Source organism: Stylophora pistillata, chromosome 2 (genome assembly GCF_964205215.1).
Source record: "Stylophora pistillata chromosome 2, jaStyPist1.2, whole genome shotgun sequence".
In the NCBI taxonomy this organism is placed as follows: Eukaryota; Metazoa; Cnidaria; class Anthozoa; order Scleractinia; family Pocilloporidae; genus Stylophora; species Stylophora pistillata.
In genome coordinates this window covers 8511300-8526350 of record NC_142520.1, presented here as the reverse complement: position 1 = coordinate 8526350, position 15051 = coordinate 8511300, and the positions used below count along the sequence as shown (strand labels likewise).

The 15051-nt window shown below is 37.2% G+C and overlaps 1 long non-coding RNA gene and 2 pseudogenes across 7 annotated transcripts in view; 1 reads left to right on the top strand and 2 right to left on the bottom strand.

Moving 5' to 3' along the window:
• The window catches only part of LOC148736978 (uncharacterized), a 323637-nt gene that overhangs the window by 167396 nt on the left and 141190 nt on the right, over nt 1-15051 (top strand). The gene's annotated exons all lie outside the window — the stretch shown is intronic.
• Nucleotides 485-1384, bottom strand: LOC148736986 (uncharacterized; annotated as a pseudogene).
• On the bottom strand, nt 3305-15031 carry LOC148736985 (uncharacterized; annotated as a pseudogene). The gene is made up of 18 exons (XR_015996770.1): nt 14551-15031; nt 12710-13316; nt 11213-11929; nt 10265-10472; nt 9653-9760; nt 9010-9097; nt 7945-8035; nt 7803-7852; nt 7395-7524; nt 7186-7289; nt 6482-6584; nt 6241-6391; nt 6080-6161; nt 5904-5970; nt 5667-5755; nt 5251-5371; nt 4347-4388; nt 3305-4227 (listed from the first exon to the last, which is right to left on the bottom strand). The product of XR_015996770.1 is annotated as an uncharacterized LOC148736985 (transcript).

Genomic DNA, 15051 nt, shown 5'->3' with positions numbered 1-15051 from the left:
TTATCCGACGTGAACAAATACCTTCACCGTGTTTTTACGAAGAACAACTACTACAACGACTTCATCCGACGAAACACTCACCGATGAATCTGTATGACAACCGTTCCCTGAGAACTCATCTAGACTGAAATTTTAAATAAAAATTCGGAGTTTCAAACTTCAATTAGAGTGTCAACTCCCTTGGAATTGATATTTAACGACTAAAGTTAGCAGTTAAGCGATTTCTGTCTTCAAAAATACTATAGTTGTAGTCGGGCATGATAACAAATAAAAATTTTCGTTGCCACTGACTAAAGAACTTTGTGTGAGGACGTTTCGGTTAAAATACTATAACCTTCTTCAGCAATGAAATGGCTACGAAAGCAAACAAATGCTTTAAAAAGAGCCGCAGAAATGTCACGGGGTTGCCAAGGGCCTTGTAAATGTCAGGAATGTAAATGTGTTCATTAATGGCATTCGGTTCACAAATTGAATGCCACGCTTCTCAAAATAATCTTTTCGACCATTGGGAACAGCGCTCAATGATCTTGACGTCCTCAAGGTCAAAATCATGATTGTATTTCATACAGTGTTGGGTTAATAAAGAATTTCTATCTCCCGTGAAAATCGCTCTCTTGTGTTCCCTAATCCTGGATCTTAAGGCTCTTAATGTTTGACCAATATAAACTTTGTCACAATCTTTACAACTGATTTTATAGATCGTTCCTTTCAATAAGTCTTTACTAAATTTGTCTCTAGGTTTTTTTTAAAAAAGGAGCCAACGGTCGTTACGGGTTTGTGAGCAACATTGATATTGGATTGATTTAAAGTTATTGCAATTTTTTTCTGAAATTCCTTGAAGATATGGCAGGGTGACAAAGCCTCTGTTGGTTTCAGACTGATTTGTAGACCCAGTGGTGCTTTGGCAGCTTCTAATAAATTGTTCGGTGTAACCATTGATCTTCAGAGTGTCGACCACGTGTTGTATTTCGGAAAATCTGTCTGCGTCGGTAGAAGGGATGTTCTTTGCTCTGTCTAGAAGGGTTCTAGCTACTGAGTGTTTGTGTTGAGAAGGGTGGTGAGAGTTGAATTGAAGGTATTTATCAGTGTGTGTGGTTTTCCTGTAGACGCTAGTTTTTATAGTTCCATCGGGATTCCTGGTTGTCATGGTGTCCAGATATGCGATGGATCCGTCTTTTTCTTCTTCCACTGTAAATTTGACGTGTTCATTAATTGAGTTAAGGTGGGAGCGGAACTCTGTAAGATGTTCCCGAACGATGCAGACATGGCTATCGTCAACATATCTATACCACCACTTAGGAGGGTGGGGTGTGGCAACTAAAGCTCTCTCTTCGCTGTGTTCCATAACCAAATTTGCCAAAATTGCGCTCATAGGTGAGCCCATTGGGCAGCCAAATACTTGTTTTTAGAAAGTGCCATCAAGGATGAAGTAGTTGTTATCAAGTACAAATTAAAGAAAATTTATGATGCTGTCAACAGACATGTTTGTTCTTTCCGAGGTGGTCGGATCAGCTTGAAGTTTGTTTTTAGTCACCTCGAGCGCCAAAGTTGTTGGTATAGATGTGAAGAGGGATATCACATCGAAAGATGCCATAGTTTCCTGCGTGGTGATGTTACAAACCGAGACTTTTTTCACAAAATCGCAGCTGTTCGTAACAGTGTACTTGTTTTTTCGTAGAGGGCTCAGGATAGAAGCTAGATGTTTAGACACTTGGTAAGTAGGACAGTTGATAGAGCTTGTGATGGGTCGTAGCGGAGAATTCAAAAGACATTTAACATCAGAAATAGACAAATCAAGGTTGAGAATAATTCTCGCTGCTTTCGGATGTATCGATTCCGAAGAAGAAAAAACATCTCTTCCAAAGTATTTACAGGTGGGTACTTCATTGGTTTTATTGCTTTAACCTTTTGCACGAAAGAATCTCTGACTAGAGAAACATGTTCAGACTATTAAATCCAATATGGTCCAATGAAAGGATATTCTTAATTAGCAATGCTTCAGTTTTGATTGGATGTATTGTGAGTTGATTATTTTTGCTCCAATTTAGCAATTGTCAACCATGTTACGTGCAACAAAAAATACATCTACACTCTCACTAGAAAAGATAAGGTAGTGTCATCAGCATAAAGATAGACATCTCCAATATGAATATGAATTTCAATATTACCGATGAAGCAATGAGAGATTGCATGCATTTTAGAAAGAGAAATTAAATCATAACGTATTATTCAGAAAAGGCAGTTATCAGCTTTTTTCTCGAACTGATGGTGGTGCGTGTATTGCTAGTGTAAGTATCGAATCGATTTTGGCGTCTCCCTGACTCTGCGACAAATTGCGGGAATCAGATAGTTCAAATTAACTAGAGTGCTATATTGATGATGATGTATTGGGCGCTCTACGATTTATCGTTGTGACGACGTAACGCCAGGACAAGATTTACCATGCATTTTCATTTACCATCGATCTATCGATCTTAAAAACTGAGGCACCGCGTTGTAGTTGCCGGAGGGACCTTTCTGGTAATACATCTAAGCATTTATAATAATGCAATTCTATAATAGAATTCTACAGATCAGGGATTATCTTCTCAACTTTTTTAGATCACGAGTTCTATGTGAAGCTTTTAATGGTTTTGACTATCGAGCATTAAAGGGTCAGAAAACTGAGGACAAGATAAACATGAGGGGGAGGGGTTGGGAAGGGAAAGTGTGGGTCAATACGCTTGAGGGCAGCTAAATGCAAAACCTGGCGTGCGGAACATATAACTCAGCTATACGTAACTTGGTAACAATGCACGTGATACACGGTTATCATTTAAGGATATATCTGAACACAATTGAAAGGGTTTTAGAGCAGTCGCATATAATGCTGTCTCTGAGATTAGAGCCGGAGCACTCTTCAAGAGAAGGGAGACAGGAAAGTGAAGTCGAAGATGGAGAATATTGCGGTGCGTCAAGTTTTGATTTCTCAATTGTCGACCACCGATCGAACACTCCATGAGGACGATCAGTGACGCATTAACCAAAATGCTTTTTAGATGACAGCAATATACGTGGCATCAGCAAGAGCGAAAAACCTACACCGCGAGAGCACCGAACAACCGTTACTCGATTTCAGCCCAGGGTGCATTGCGCACTATTCGCGGGAAACTCGAAGTGGTTGCTAGAACCTTCTTTGGAAAACGATAAGAAGAAGAAAAAAAAATATCGCATTGCCTAATAAGACAATTTTTTGGTGCCAGACCTATTGAAAAGTACGTTTGAAACATTTTGATAGTTATCTCCAAAAAGTGTGGAGATTCACTTTAAATGTTCAATTGTTCATTCATTTATTTTTTCAAATAGAAGTCTTTCCTACAGCTGCTATTACTACAATAACAACAAACTGTCTAACAGGAGGCCCTGTGTTTATTCAGTACTTAATGGGTCAAATACTGAGCCATCGCGTGTAAGAAGAGCAAATATTTGGCATTCAAGATTTTAAAAGAAAGAACTAAAAAACTAAAATTAATAATGCTAATGATTTAAAAATCAAAAGACTGCTAGAGATAAACAAAATAATGTTTAAAGACAAGCAAGTCCCAAAATGCACGAGACGAGGGCACACCACATCTAGAGTAGCCTTGAGCCCTTTGGAAATAAGTCATTGAAATAACAATTAAGCCCTTACCGCTAAGAGAAGGGGTGACAACTGGCCTCTGATTAGATATTAACAATGAATGAACCATTTCTTTCGATTGGTTTGGATATTAACAATGAATGAACCGTTTCCTTGGATTGGTTTAGCGAGAGTCTCCATGTTACTTTATATCAATGATTAAAGATAGAACGAAGCGTTTCTGCGTTTGATCAAATTTTGAAAAATCTCAAGGATTACTGACTTTGAAAAGCTGGCTTACATTGGTATAGACTCTTCATAAGTAGTGCTAACCATGACTGTCACACTGCAAAGGAATTACTCCGACAGCCAAAGAACCGAGCAAAACGACTTGACTTTGCCGACAGATTAAAACTGACGATCGCATTAAACATTCGACGGCCAGTCTCAGCCTGTTAAGCTCGGTTATTTGAATATTATTTCAGTTCAAACTCGGAGCAAGACTGTAACTCAGCTGCCCCCACATCGCCAACAAAACTTGGATTGATTTGTGAGCCCTTCGTTGTGGAGTTTCCAGTATAAAAAGATGGAAAAACAGTGTTCAGCTTTCTCTTAAATCGCTCTTGAATCTGTTGATGACAAGCGAAAAAAATGTCAATTGTGTAATATTGATATCTTCAATGTAGTAACTTTTATTTATTTAACTCAATTTATTCGAAAAATCTATATCTTTGAAACTTCATCTCACCTGGCTGTTTCGCACGCAGTGTAGAGCAAAAATCAGGAGCCCCTGAAACAGAAAAATGCTCTAAAAAATCATGGAGGTTTTTCTTTACAATGTATGAAGAGTGTAGAATGGTGTTATTTAAAGCTTAAACACAACTTAAAATTATTCTGCATTTACAACGGCAAAACATTTTTAATAAAACAAGGTTGAGCTTAAAAAGAAATTAGCAAAGGAGAATTAAAAAACTGGGTTTTTTTAACAGTTTTCATAGTAATTACAATTGGTTAATCTGAACGTTGACAAATGTTTTGTCAAGCCTCCTCGAGAAAAAACAAAACAAAACAAAAAATCCAACCTGGTCTAATAATTTAAGAACCACTCACCGTAAATATCATGAATCCGCCGAGAGTTGCATGATATCAATTTAGTAATTCATTTTCTTTTTTCCTAAAGGACCTTTTTGATAAACCTTTTCCCAAATGTTATATAAAAAAAGTTCTATTGCACTTTTTTTTAGTAATATCGTGAAGTTTAAAGTACGCCTAGACAACCGTTGTTCTCGCCTCGCCCCCCCCCCCCCCACCACCGTAAAGTGATGGAGGATTGTGCATATTTGGTAACCTCTGGCGGATTCTCGATATTGACGGTCAGTGGCCCCTAAGCTTTGGTGTAGATGTGGTAGTAGTATTAAAACGTTTATCAATTACAACAAATGGCATAGAAATGGCAGGAGATTCTGTATCATAAATGACTATACAGAGTAATTACTGATTTCTTACTTCTTATTTATGTTATTTTTCCTTTTTTAGGACCGATTCGATCTTGCCATAATTAAAATGTCAGACTATGACAACTGAGGGATTTGTAAATCTGTTCTTTCTAGCCTGATTATTTCAATTTCATAAATCACAAAGTTAGCGCTAACCTGTATCGAGTTGAGGATGGTAAAAATGTAGGTGAAAACTTTGTGCAATGGTGACAGAAAGCCAAACAGCCACGTGACACCCAGCAGGGGAATCATCACCACGCCCGCTTTAACGCCAAGTCTAAAAGATGAGAACAATTCTAACACGGTATGAGAGTTAGCCTTTTCTTTATCTTCTTCACATTTATTTATCAATTTTAGATAAGCCACAGATTCCGTATAATAAGGAAGTAAGCGAGTATCATGGAGCAAGGTAATACCAAGCAATTAAGGCTGGCTCCGGGGAAAACAGTGGATTTTGCTTCTCCACGATCCCCAATGATCCCAGAGGAGGAGCTGGAAAACTCAATGAGAAGTCTCAGTTAAGTTTGGAAAACTTTTTCTTTTTTTTTGGTGTGTGATATTTCAAAACATACCATATTTGCTTCCCGTAGTTGTCTTCCGCTAATGGTTCTACAAGTGTAGTAATCTCCCTTATGACTCGCACAAGTATCAAAATGTTGAGCTGAAAAAAAATGCGTTAAAACTTTGTATTGGAAAATGGACGTCGATCAAAATAAACATGAGAGTCAATTTTTCACGAGTGTGAGACAAAGATTTCCGGATATGCGAATCAAAAACATTCATACGACATGAATTTTTCATAAACTTACTGATTCGATAAACGCCACAAATGTCACAAAAATCCAGATCAGCTTATTAGTCGAAGACAACCAGCAACTTGAGAAAAGGAAAGAAAAAAAGGAATCAAAGAAAATTTCTAGCTGACGAAAAAGTACCTCAGTTGAAACCATCTACAATCCCTAGCTGTAGCTAATGATTTTCTTACTATTTATCACTGGTGTAGCTTTGGAGTCCATCTTTTCCAGTTGCGATGCCCAGTGAAATGCCCACCATGACGATAGGAAGGCCTTTAATTAGAGAGAAAGAATAATGCAGTGTATGTCGTGGAATCATAAACCGAACAAGGCGGTAAATATTCATAAATACCCCATGACATGACGTGATACATGTGCATCTTGGTGTTGATATTGTACACCTTTACAACAAACAGGTAGAGATAAATCCCCTCGACAAACATCCAACAGAAAGCGGCCATCAGGAAATACTGCATAAGAACTGCTGCTGTGATACAGGCAGCCTACAAGAAAGAGAGAAAAAACACAGAAGTACATTCTCCGGCTGTGGAAAAAGACAATTTCGTCAGTGAATGTGGGAACATGCAACTTACCATATTTTCTGTGGCGTTTATCCCGGCGAGAAAGATCATTTGTCCAGCTCCGAGGGACGCAGAAAGACTTAAACGTATTTGTGACAGAGGTTGACGAACATCCCTGACAAAGGAACAAAAATAAAGAAAAAAAAACCAAAGGGGAGAACAAGACAAATCAGTGATACTAATCAAAAGCAAACTTGAAGTCAAGGGGAAAAAAACAAATATACAATAAACACAAACTCTACGAACAAATGAATTACATATTCAACATTCCCAATGTACGTATTTGGTTGCAAAGAAGTTGGAAGGAACGCTATTGCTATTTCCTAGTTACGTTAATTTTTTTAAATGTCCGTTATAAATGAAAGGAATTGAAAGTAGATGAGCTATATTGTCACTGATAATGTGTGGTACTAGTCCCTCATCAAACTTTTTATAGATCGGCTACCCGAGCTTAGACCCCTTGTTCTTTTTTACATCCATAAAAACGTGAAAAAAAAAGAACTCGGCCAATATCCTGCCATCTTAGGCTCTTGCTTGGTCAGTAACGCACATATATATTACGGAATGAAGTCACTTATTAACAAATGCAATAAGCACCAAGTTTTTTCAAATCGCAGTTGCCAATAGTGATTTTTTAAATCATTTTTGACGCGTTTTGGCCTGCCTTATTGAATCAGCTTCAAAGTCATAACTGATTGTCTGGTAACAGTGCTTACGTGAGGAAAGAATACAGGATGATTGTCAAAAGCATCCCGATGATGGAAAGGCTTAATCCTACGTAAGTGATTGTCTCCAGGATAGTTCCGTCCTTCTTGGTGAGCTGTATTAGAAATTAGAAACAAAAAATAAAGAGTTAATCAATTGAACAAACGAATGAACTACTTGTAAGTACACTCGAAAATACAAACATAATTTTAAAAAATACCTTTGTGTCACCACTGTCAAAGTCAACTTAGACAGCAAAGTAAGTGAAATGATTGCATCTACAAACTGTTTCCGCTGAGTTGCTCTTCGATGAGTCTACATGACAACCCTCGCCAGTGAACCCGTCTGGACTTAAAAAAAAAAGTTAATGAATATGTGAAGTGAGGGATTGGAGTTTCCAACAAGCAGAGTGTTTAAAGGCCTATTTGAAGGAGAGCTTGGTTTTTTTTAGGTACATCTCACCTTATTCTTCAAAGGTAAAATATATGATAAACATTAATTTCAGGTACAAAATATCTCTGGCAGTGACAGACAAACAGAAAAAAAAGTCCATGGTATTAATTTAATTTTGGACGTTGAAGAAGAACTTTAATTTAAAATTAAATTACTCAATGTATATGCGTTTTACCTCTTGCTATAGCCGCTCCAAAACACGCAACGCTTCTCTGCCTCCACGACCTGAAAATAGATTTTATTTCATTTGAATCAAGTCAACACAACATAAAAAAAAGGACTGAAGTTATCTCTCAGTGCTCTAAAATACTAATTACCTCCAGGCTTCTGAACTTCAAGACGACATCCTGTTGTAGTTTTTCCGGTTTAGGATCCATATCTGCGGTCATTATCCTGGTGTTCACAAACCTATAGCGAACATTTTACTAAAAATAATCAATGCTAAGCTTATTAAGTATAAACTCTAAAAATAAAAAAAAATTGAGTTTTTTTTTTTTAATAGGATTGTGTAGGCCTTTACAGACAACTAACGGTGTTTGATTAACTGAGTTACAAGCCTTCGAGTTACCGTGGACATCCAAAAGTACTGGACTGTATCATTCAGCAGATAATAGGCTAAAAAGAGGCTTTTTTAGATATTTCTCTTGGTTCCTAAGAAAATCTATTTTGAAGTTGTACAATAGGTAATATCTCGCTGAGAAGTCACAGGAAAATGTTCGTAAAGGCCTCACACCCTTTTCCGCAATAACATCTGACAAATATTCAATCCAAGTTTCATCAAAAACATAACCTATTTAACAATCCGTGACTGTGCTCTGTTCTGCTATAAAGCACGCGGAAGCGGCTAGAGCACGAAAGAAGTGTAGGGAGAAACACAAGACGTAGTCGAGTGCAGATTGAGATCCTGAACAAAAGTCCGCGCAAAACGTAACCCCTGCTAACGACACTATCCCGGATCCGGCATTACATCTTTCAATATTTGGTACCAGCTATCCTAAACTGGCACTCCTTACGCCGTAGGTTGCTTTCTTTTTTTAAGACTCAGTATATTTTCCTGTTACAAATGTAACAAAGATGATTTCTCTAACCAAAGAGCAAAAAAAAAAAAGGAAATTTTGCCCATTTTGACGAGATATTGCTAAAAGTAACCTTAAATCAAACATCCCATATTCGTTATTAAAGGGAAGTCCCTTTATAAAATGTTTGTCTCCACTGTGAAAAGTTAATAGTAAGAAAAATAATTTATTTCTAGTGCAATTGTCCTAAAATTTAGGAAACAAAGCTTTATTCTGATCGGCTGAATTCCCTACATCATGGAACATAACTCTAAGCAGACATGCTAAACTTGCACCAGTTCTCAAAAATTTCACGATCAAGCTGACCTTGTTTTGTCAGTTTCATTCCCAACAGATTGATGTGTCAGCAGTAGTTCGTGAAGATCCTTGTACACACACCCTACGATCACTGACCCTGAAAAGGAAACAGAAAACAAAAAGATATGTGAAAATGAAATGCATCGGTATATGCCACAAAGCGAGCTCTTAATCTTGAGAGGTAATTTATGTTTAATGAAATTCGAGTTCGTTCGGGAATCTTGACCAAGATATTTTCGAAAATTAAAACAGACTGTAAATGTTCGACTCTCCTACATTAATGCTTAACTAACCAAACAAACCAATTGTTACTTTTACACTGGATATTGCATCATATGTCATATAATTAATTGACCCCAACACTTTGCTAGCAATTATTATCTTAGCTACCCATTTTGCTATTGTTATTTTTCTGCTTGATTTGGACATCATAAAAATACCAGAGCAGTTTGCGCGTTTCTTGTTCTTTCGTCCTAAATATTTATCCAAATGCAAACTAATACCAGAAGAATATCAATTTTCACCATTACTACCAAAAACAATTTTACCACCTAATGAGGAAAAACGTAAAACTACTATATCAATAAATCAGAAATCGAGAGCAAAACGATACTCCATGAGACAGACCGATAAACAGATGGTTAATACAAACCATTCTGGGCAAAATTTGCAGAAGATATATTGATGCTTGCTTGCCATTCTTCTCCCTTGAGAAAGAAGTCACTTGTATTTTGGCGGTAGCCTAATTGAATACCCACAGCTGCCGAAAGTAGCAGAAGATAAGTGACACAGTGATAACGTATGTGTAGGTGCTCGTTTTCTAAGAATTTAATAAAGATTTAAAGGTATATATTTAGACAGAATCGAATTAAGATTACCCATATGTAATTTGGTTTCATAAGATGCAGCAGAATATAACTGTTCTACAGATATCCTTAATTACTATACACCACTCAAGTGAAAAGTGGATTTAACGCCCGCCAACTGGCTTTTTCGGAAGTGAATAGCAAGTGCTATTCACCCTTGAGCAAAAGAAGAGACCAAACTGCGCGTCCAGAGTTTGATTTCCGATCCTTTTTTTCGTTATCTGCGTGGAATATACGAGAAGATTGATTCCCCTTAGAGTCGATGAATAGTGATAGATATTGACCGCCACTTTGGAGAATAATTGTTAAGAATAAAAACAGCGAAAAATCATTAAGATGCAAAATATCCAAGTAACAAAAAAGCACAAATGTGAAATGGATCTCGGGTTCTAACTCACCCATTTTTTGGTCAGACATCTTTTTGGAAGGTCTTGCCTCAGTCAAGTGGTACTTGCTGTACTTAAGAACAAATTTCTCGAAGGCGACTGCCATCCGAAAGATGGCTTCCGTTCTTTTCTTTATTTCTTCCTTACAAAGTTGGTCTATGATAGGTTTTGTTATATTCTGACACAGATCGGTGAAGTCTTCAAACAAAATCATTGCCTCCTGTAATTAGATAAATATTTCTCATTTATCATACATTAACTTCAAGTTTTTCAATATCTGATAATGTTGTAAACTCAATGAAAATTGAATTTCTGAAGGAGGGTCGAATAAGGTAAACAGCCCTTAATAAGGAGCATTTCACGTTGGACTTGTTTTGTATAAACAGTGATGTAATTTTCAGTTCAGATTTCAGATCTCTCGCGAAAAAAAGCAAAAACAATAACAACAACAAAGAAAAACAAAACAACAAAGACCAAAAACGCTACAAAGACAAATTCACGAGCAAGGACAAAAAAAAGAAAAAGCCGACAAAAACAACACGGGCCAAAAAAAATAACAAACTAGAAAAATAAATAAAAGAAAGACAGAGCCTGGCAGACATTAACTTCTATGTTTCTGTTTGTTTGTTCGTTTCCTTTTTTTTTTCCTTCCTTTTCTCGTTTTAGTATGCTATTTAACGTGGAAGAGGAAACATCGATGTCTTGTGCCTGCTTAGGACGCAGCATTCCTAGCTACTTAATAAAATGTATCTTGAGAAAAAAAATCGTTGTTTTGTCGAAAGAAACTCGAAAACTGTTTAAGTTTCAGATATCCTGACATTTCGGAGAGTAAGACGTCTTCACCAGATTCTTATAATTCTCTCAAACTCCTACGCGTTCACATTAAGATGGTCACTTTCAGAGTAATGTGGACGCTATCTAGTTAAATGATTAATATATTAAATGTATGGTGATAGATACCTTGAGGGAACTTTCTCTGCTAATGTCTATTCCGTACAGTTTAGAAACATATTCATTTCCCTTAGGTAAAAAAGACAACAACGTTAACTAACGCCATAGATTATGGAAATAATCAAAGCAAGAAAGATAAACTAAATTACGATACCTACCAGACTCTCGATTGTTACCAGCGGCAATGATGGACTTGTGCAAGTCAGAGATGACGATGACAATGACGATGAAGACGACGAGGACGAAAACGACGATGATGACAGGGATAGTGATGGTGATGATGATAATGACGAAGATGACGATAAAGCTGGTAACGACGATGAAATCGAAGGTAAGGATGATGACAAAGAGAAGGATGATGATACTGACAATGACGATGGAGACGATGATAACGACGATGACAGTGGTGTTGACGATATTAACGACAATAACGATGATGGTAATGATGACGATGACGATGACGACAATGTCCAAAATGTTAATGGAAATAAATGAGATGATGACAATGACGTTGATGTTGGATTTATTGGTGACAATGATGATAATGATGATGATGACGATGATGACGGTGACCGTGGTGATAATGATGACGATAATGAGGAGGACGACGAAGACGATGATGATGATAACGATAATGAGAAAGTCGATGACAATGATAATAACGATGATGGTAGGAGAAATGAGAATGGTGATGGCGACCCATACGATGATTGCAAGTGAGCTGTATGTTAAAGCAAATTCTCATTATCGAACTGCAATCTAAAATAATATCAGAAAGCTCTCATGGAATGGAAGAAACTTGGGAATTTACTACCAGTGGTAGCGCTGGGCTTCACGTTCGCCCTCTGGGTCCCCCGCTGAGGCGCTTGACTTTCGGGTGTGCGCGTGAGTGGCCTTCGAGAAAAGACCACGGGGGCCACCGAGTTTTTAACTGAATTCAAGCTGAATTCGATCTGAATTCGATAGTTTAGTGCTGAATTTTGAGTTCACCTCACGGTGCCTCGTGTAAGAGTAAATGGTTAACTTTATGGTTCATCTTCACTCGTATTTTCTAAACGGTAAACTTTACGGTTAGACTTAACTCGCATTTACAATCAAGATATCTTATTTTCATATAGGGGGCACTTAAAAACACTTACTCAAGGTCTGTTTATTGTTGAAATGGTACTCATTAAAAGTCTGGTAAGTTACTTTACCTTGTGTAGATAATGGTTGAGTTTTAATGACTTCAGTTGTTGTAGTTGAAGCAGTTACAATAACCTTTGGCGTAGATAAAGTCCTGTAATTGAAAATTGAGATGCACTTCTGCTCAGCCAGTGAATTGACTGGCTGGATTTCTGTACTGTTACAGGAGCCAGTGTCGCACTTTTGTTTACACTCATTTGTGGTGCAAAACATATTGCATCCATCTACTCCCCCGTTGCACTTCTGATCACACTCTTTCCCGCAGCATTCCAGATTACATATTTTAGCATCGCAATGTTGCAAACATTTACCGCTACTCACGTAGCATTGTGCACGCATATATCTATTCTTCCGTTGCATTTCTGTTCGGGTATATCCTGTATTGCACTTCCTGTAATGTGACATTCCTTAGCGTCACACGTCTGTTTACATTTAGAAGCAATACAATGCATGTTGCATTCTTTCACTGCACCATTGCATTTCTGATCACACTCTTTCCCGCTGCATTCTAGATTGCATCTTTTAGCGTCGCAATGCTGTTTACAATTACCGCTGCCCACGTAGCATTGTGCATGGCATCTTGCTACAACTCCGTTGCATTTCTGTTCTAGTGTATCATCGATTGATGCACTTACTGTCATGAGGCATACTTCAGCATCGCATGTCTGTTTACATTTACTCCCGTTGGAATACATAATGCATTCTTTTACGTTGTTCTTACACTTTTGATCACACTCTTTACTGTTGCACTCTAGGTTACAGCTCTCAGCGTCGCAGTCTTGGTTGCAATTCTTTCCGTTACAATCAAGAGAACAGTTATAGTTGCCTTTATGGCACAGTTGGTCACACTTTTCTTCCTCCTTAAAACATTCCCGTGAACATGGGATTTCGCTGGAGTTGCAGATATCTTGGTCGAATCTGGCATATCCTGGAAAATTAATATTTGAAAAAAAAATAACAAACAAACAAAAACGGTGATAAAGATAATCGGTGTCGCCGTCCTTTGTAAGTTTTTTTTCTCTTTCTTTTAAAGAGATGCGACATTAGATCACCGTGGCTATGCTGTCTAAATTTAAAGGAATGAGTTGGCTGAAAGTCATTAATCATTAATTGACACCAGAGCCCTGAAATGGGATTCACTGGTACGCTTCAAAAGTGATGTTGCTGGGGTCGTTACAAATTTACCAGAACAAATGAAAATCAGAAAGAGCAGCATACAGCTTTCAATTAAAAGTTTTCATTTATTTCGACTTATTTGCCATGTATTAACAGCATCGAAAATTAACGATGGAAACATGAGCGTCTGATGGTACACGATTTTTTAATCAAGTCTGTAGACCTAAAGCTCAGAATGAATAATTGTTTCCTCCACATTTGGTCATTTACATAGCGCTCATGTCATTTTGCTGCAGGCGATTGTTTGTGACATCAATAGCAACGAAATCTTTACAAACCCCACGACAAAACATTGTCTTTGAAATACTGTTCCCATTGATACTAATGGCAGAAAGAAAGTATCTACAATGTTCATGAAGCACTCCCTGGTTTGACTACAGTGTATTCCTTCTCTGATTTACTGGAGAAGCACATTTTTTTTCTGTTCAACAGTGTCAATTGTTCAACTGTCATTTGCACAACGACAGGAGTTTGATAAATCAACAAAGAGATAAAAGATGAGAATTCAGATAGAAGAAAAAAAAAACATTCCGTCTTTTCGCAGAGTCCTCAATTTATGAGGTTTTTTGAAATGTAGTTTAGATAAGTTTTCCAGTACACATGCGTTTATTTTGATCATTCCACAGAATCCATATCTTTGTTCTAATTCAACAGGCTTGAAATAAATCTTTATTTACATGGCTGCGTAAGAGTCTTACCTTGAAAATGTACTTAAGTTGAATTGGGCTTATAGCTAACTTGAGTTATCTATACTGAGCTCAGTAATAATAATAGACCCGTTTTTCAAATTATATCCTCGTAATACAGGAAGATGAGAACTTCAAAGGTTTTATTTCTCTTCCCGTCCTTATTTTCGTCCAAAGGCCGTCGTGAGGGCAAAATCTTCGAGTCCCGTTAGGGAACTCTGATGAGGTTATTCTTATCGGAGTATGCTTGTGGTACTAAATGAACTAAATTTATGTTCATAAAAGAACTTTGGTACTCACCCAACAAAGTTATTGATACTAGAACAGTTCCCCATATCTGACATCCTTTCGTAAACATCTCTCTTCCCGTGTAGCTTAAGTTTCTGTCAGCCTTACGTTCAACCAATTCTGTTGTTGTTTTTCCCAATTTTTATAAGCTGAACATTAGTATAACGCTCCCTCTCACAGTATAAGTTCGGTAGGAATTAATCTTTTTTTAAATCTTCTACTTAGATCGGTCTCCTGCTGAAAGGATAAGCTTTCCGCATGTGTTGTTTTGAGTCAAAATCAACCTTCTCTTGCGAACTCATTATGCAGGGAATTGAATATAATGCAAATTTTTGACATCTCATCCTCTGTTAAACTCCATTTTAAGAAGCCCCTGCACCTGTTTCAAGCAAATATGATAAATAATCAGACAATATCAAGAGATACTTTTTCATTACGTTCCTCACTAATCTTTCAAAATAATAAAATGAAATAAAAATTTATCATAAAGTCAAGCTCGAGATAGTAAATTTT